The sequence below is a fragment of the Globicephala melas genome, chromosome 16, assembly GCF_963455315.2.
Source record: "Globicephala melas chromosome 16, mGloMel1.2, whole genome shotgun sequence".
In the NCBI taxonomy this organism is placed as follows: domain Eukaryota; kingdom Metazoa; phylum Chordata; class Mammalia; order Artiodactyla; family Delphinidae; genus Globicephala; species Globicephala melas.
In genome coordinates this window covers 870,301-875,646 of record NC_083329.1, presented here as the reverse complement: position 1 = coordinate 875,646, position 5,346 = coordinate 870,301, and the positions used below count along the sequence as shown (strand labels likewise).

Below are 5,346 nucleotides of genomic sequence, written 5' to 3'. Positions count from 1 at the left end.
CCCTGACCCTGGAGCGGGGGAGGGCGGTGCAGGGGTTGTGCGGCGGGGAGGCCGGGAGCCCAGGAGCCGAGGAGTGGTCTCCCCTGTGTCTGGGAGGGGCTAGCGGCTGCTCCGGCAGAGCAGGAAACAACCGGCCTGTCAGATTCGTAGTTCCCATCCCGCATACGCGCTGGCTCAGCGCTGGGAGAAGGGAAACCCCGCCAAGGCCAGGGTCGCAGCTACTTCCGCACAGGAGGGCCCTCAGCGCAGCGTCCAGTGTCCTGCTCAGCTGCCCCACTGCCCCCTCTGGGGCGCCCCACCCCAAGGCCCCCCAGGCCCGCCCCAGCCCTGTCCCAGCTGGGAAGGCCCTGAGCCGCCTGGGCTCAAACCTCCTGGGAACGTAGGGCTTTGTCTTACACTTTCTGTTTTTTAAATAAATTATAATTTTTAACGAAATAAGGTAGTGTAAAAGCTGCTCGTTAGAGAAAGAGTGAAAATACAGAAAGTCACCTCCATCCGGGAGAGCTGGAGAAAGGCGCGTGCGGATGGAGGGAGGGAGGGAGGGAGCGTGGGGATGGAGGGAGGGTGGAGGCCGGGGGCTGGCTGTCGTCCAGGAGCCCAGCCTCCTTGAGCTCAGCACAGCACGGGAGAGCCTCTCGAGCAGTGCGCCCAGCGCCGCGGTGAAGACCCGGCTCCACGCGGGCTGGGTCAGCTGCTGAAGGGCCCAAGTCCTGGAAGCCCCAGACACAGGGCCCACCTGGGCCACGGTGAGGATAGGCGGGGACAGGTGGGGACAAGAGGGGTCAGGTGAGGACAGGAGGGGTCAGCTGGGACTGGGTGGCAGTGGCGTGGGTGTGGATGCTGGGCTGCAGCCCCAGGGGGGCACGGCCTGCACGGTGGGATGTCCCCCACGCCAGCCTGTGTGTGATGCGTGGACCAGGGTGACGTGGACCGTCACCTCACAATACGGATCCCCTCTTTAAGTGTGGCTGTGATTCAGTCTATGAAATAATCGCATCATCTTTCTACATAAGAGCCTTCTTTATGGTGCCGCCATGAAATATTCAGTTCTGAGTTGTGCTGACCCAGCCGACACGCCGATGCGGGTGAGTGAGCCGCAGGACGGCCCTTCCCAGGTGCCAGGAGGATGCTGCGGCTGGGACAGGAGTGCTCAGGGAGTTGGGTAGGCAAGTCCCACCCTGGCACCGGGACCCTCCCCGTAGGCTGCACCCTCCGCTCGGGAGCTCCTGGGTCCACATCCACCGGGCAGGCTGTGACCTTGAGCAGGAGATGGCCAGGAAGGGGGTGGGTCTTGGATTTCCAGGGGATGCCTTTGGTGAAGGGAAAGTGAGGGCCAGGATGGGTCGCCCCGGGAGCCACTGAAAGGGCCCCTGTGCCCACGTCACCCTGGACCTGGAGTCCCTCCCTGCCCCTCTCCCCTGCCCAAGCCCCCTTCCTCCGCACCTCCTCTGGCCCCTCCCCAGACAATGGCTGGGAGGCAGAGTGGGCCCTCATGCATGTGCTCTCGGCTGTCCCCCAACCAGAACCAGGTGTGGGACCTCCCCGCCTCCGCCCTTACCAGGCCGAAGGGCTCCCCCGTCCCGGCCCCTCCTGGGCCTGTTCCTTCCCGGCTGTGCCCTCCAGTTCTGAGACTCGGATTTCTCCGAGGCCACAGCTGTGGAAGCCACCAGACGGCATGTTACCAGACGTGTGTGAGTGTGAGCACGTGTGTGCACGTGTATGTTCGAGTGTACGGCGTGTGTGTGGCATACGTGTGGGCATGCATATGTGCACGTGGGCATTAAGACTGCAGGTGAGTCTGTGGAGAGACCCCCGGGTCCTGGGAGGCCCTGGGTTTCGGAGACAACTGAGTCTGGGGGCCAGGAGGTCCAAGAGGCTCAGGCAGGGCTGGTCCTGAAGCAGACGAGGGGACCCCGAGCAAACACCATCCCCTGGGAGCGAGCTGCGGGCTCGGGTGATGGCCCCCCTCGCCTGCCCCACCCAACAGGGCAGGCAGAGTGGCTCGCGGTGCCTCAGAAGGAACGCTCTCGCGGGAGAGTGTCCGGAGGGAAGCTACCCGTGCCCGGCGGAGGGCTGGACTCACGTGCGACTCCAGGCTATGTGTGGGGTGGCGGGAAGGAGGGAGAGAGGCAGCCCCTCCTGGCGCTTGTGTTGGGGGGACGTTGTTGGGATGCTCAGCTGGACAGGAGGAGTTCTGGGAGAGGAGGGGAGGGAGGAGGGCCCACCTTGGGAGAATGGGGGGCCGACCTCACCCCGGGTGTGCTTGGGGTGAGGAGACCCCATGGACTGCGGGGTCAAGGCCTGGGGGGCATGGTGAGCTGCAGCCATTGACGGAAAACCGTGAGCCCCATGTGGGGGGCAGCGGGGAGGAGGCTGCAGGCCTCCAGACCCTCCTGGCACAGACACGTGCTGTACCTGTCGGGAGGCGGGGAGGGGAGGGGTGCTCAGAGTGGCCACCAGAGCCTCCTGGTCACCCATCAGAGCACAGCCAAAAGTGCCAACTGGCCTCCAGTCCCGGAGGGAGGCTCCCAGGATGGGCCAGCCCAGCCTGGGGCCCTGTGCAGTCAGCTGGGCACCCAGCAGGCTGGCCCTGCAGTCTCTCTGGGGGGTCCGCACCGCCATGGAGGGGCATGGGGGCCCTCTTCTGGCCGCACTGCAGAAGACATGGCCTCCGCCAAGCACGCAGCCCCGTCAGGCACCCAGGCCGCCACAGGCCGGCCCGCGTCCCTCACCTTCCCCAGGGGCCCTCTACCAGCTCCCTGGCCTCATTGGGCCTGGCTTCCAGGACAGAGGGCTGACCCTCCATCCGTAGGGAGCTGGCTCCAGCCCTGTGGGGCCTCAGCGTTTCCAGCACCCCTAGGACTGGGCCCCCAGAGCTCACGGCCCACCTGGGGCTCAGGGCCAGAGGGATCCTGGGGAGGAGGGGAAGGCTGGAGTGCCGGTCTCCGCTTGGACACTTCAGGCAGCCGAACCTGGGCCAGGTAAGGACCAACGGCCTCCTGTCTCGGTTTCCCCCTTCAGAGCCCCAGGTGTGCGGAAGACTCCAGATGTGTGAAGCCCCTGCAAACCGCACAGCCACGTGAGTCCCTGCTGTCTCACTGGGCCCCTTTGGGGACAATTCAAGCCAGACCGGCCTCCAGCCCTGCCGGGGACTTCCAGGGCATGGTCTCAGGCTGGGCGGCGGGGGCGGGGCGGGGGGGGGGCCCAGAACGCGACTCGTGCCCCCTGGCGGTGTGCCTTTAAGTCCGCAGTGAAGCATCATCACGGGCCGGCGATGCCACCTGCTGACGCTTCTCAGCATCCTGACCGGAGTGGCCGCAGCTGCTGCGGTGGGTGCGGTCGGTCGGGGAGGGGCGAGGGGCCCAGGCAGGGCTTACAAAGCCGGCAGATGCAGACACAGTTACTCCCGCCTAAAGGAAGGGTTTAAAAACTGAATAGCGTCCACTTACCTAACAAACATTTGCTAAATCAAGGCAAGGGAGGAAGCGCACAATAGGTTGATTTCAAGGGAAAGGTCTTTTCTTCTGGGTCTGAGCGTGCAGAGTTGAAGTAGAAGCCCTTCAGGTGGAGGAGGCTCGGGCAAGGACCAGGGCGGGCCGGCAGAAGACTGGGGGCCAGGGCAGCAGGCGGGGGGCTCAGCCCCGCTGCTCTTCAAACCTAGACTTCCACTCTTTTATAGATGGATTTTGGGGGTTTTTTGGCCTTGCCGCGGCTGTCAGAATCTTAGTTCCCCGACCAGGGATCGAACCCAGGCCCTCGGTATTAAGAGCACGGGAGTCCTAACCACTGGACCACAGGGGAATTCCCAACAGGCTTTCCACTCTTTTGAAGTCCATACTCCACGTCTATAAGTCTAAAAACTGTCACAGGGTCTTTGAATAACTGTTCCCACTTACAAACGTCCAATATTTTAAACTGCATTTATTAGTTTAATATATTTGGTTCCTTAAGTAGTTCGTTGTGTGGATTAACAAACACAACTTTGGTAACTGATGTATAACGTCTAGAAACCTAATACATTTGTTAAAAAATCATTTTCAGTAAAAGGTAAGATTGTGACTCACAGATATAAAAATGAGCTCACGTGAAAGATGTTATTTACTTATTAATCAAGGGAGAACCAGGCAGATGTTCTAAGCAACTCCAGAGAGAAGCTGCAGGACAGACGTACTGAAAGGTCACTGATGTTGAAACCAACAGAGGAAAACCTGGTTTCTGCGCAGGGGTCGGGGAGCGGAGATGGAATTTCGCACCTACCCCCTTGGTGGAGCTGAGCTGACTGAAAGTCAGCTCAGACGCCCTCTACATGATGCAGAATTTTCCACTGAAACACAATTTTTCGGTCTAGATTACAAGTGTGAACACTGACCTTCAGCCTCACTTAGTATTCCTGCAGCATCGTCAGCGTGTATCTGGGAGGATTTGTCTGTTACACACTTGCAGACGCGAGGAAGCTGGCGTTCGGCCCACGTTCTCTGACACGTCACAGAAAAGACCAAGTGTGCACAAGTACATTTGCGATACTCACAGGAACCTAGGATAGACTGTGGCGTCCTGCCTGTTTGTGCCTGAATCCCAGCTGATCCTGGGCAGGACGGGGTCTCCCACTGGAATGGTCCTTGGGCCAGGTGGGCCGAGCCCTTGGTCCCCAAACACCCTGACCACGAGTGGTGGGATGTCGAGGGCCTGATGGGGAGGAGTGGGGCCCGCAGGGCTGGACAGAGGGGCGCAGGTCGGAATCGACCGAGACCTGGGGGGTTGGTTAGAGGCGGTTCTTTCAATGCAGGGGCGGGGGCTTGATCAGGGCTGGGGAAGGATCTGGGTGCCTCAGTGTGGCGGGCAGGACAAGGTGAGGGCTCGGAGGTGAGAGATTCGCAGGAGCTGAGGCACTGATGGTCAGTGTTTCCTGCTGCAGGGCCCATGGTCTATGGAAGTCCCTGTCACCAGCAACCGAGCTTCCTGCCGGGCAGAGGCTCCGGGAGACGTGCCGTCCTGCTGATGAAGACGGTGGCCCCAAAGGCGTGTCTGGGATGGTGAGGGCTGCCGGTGCCCAGGGTCCAGGCTGCACCTCCAGAGAGTCTGGGGCAGGTCCCGCAGGGCTCGGGTGGAACTGGGGGACAGGCCTGCCTGAGGGCCCCTCGTCTCTCCATCCCCGTGCAGAGCTTACTCTCTTGTGGAAGGGTGTCTTGGGCCTGCCCCAGCGCTGACACACGCAGACAGGCAGCCTTGGATGAGACCCGGCCCCTGAGTACGAGCTCACCGAGGGGCAGAACCCTGGCTGGGCTCCCACCCCAGCCTCCCTGCTCCCGGGTGTCCGGCAGTAGGCCTTGATGTGGACAGAATCAA

At 61.8% G+C, this 5,346-nt stretch overlaps 1 long non-coding RNA gene across 1 annotated transcript; it reads left to right on the top strand.

The window, feature by feature from the left end:
* Positions 1-956: 956 nt before the first annotated feature.
* On the top strand, positions 957-5,060 carry LOC115839866 (uncharacterized). Its single transcript, XR_009559399.1, has 4 exons — positions 957-1,085; positions 3,022-3,079; positions 4,349-4,628; positions 4,916-5,060. It is a non-coding gene; the product is annotated as an uncharacterized lncRNA (long non-coding RNA).
* The last annotated feature ends 286 nt before the right edge of the window (positions 5,061-5,346 follow it).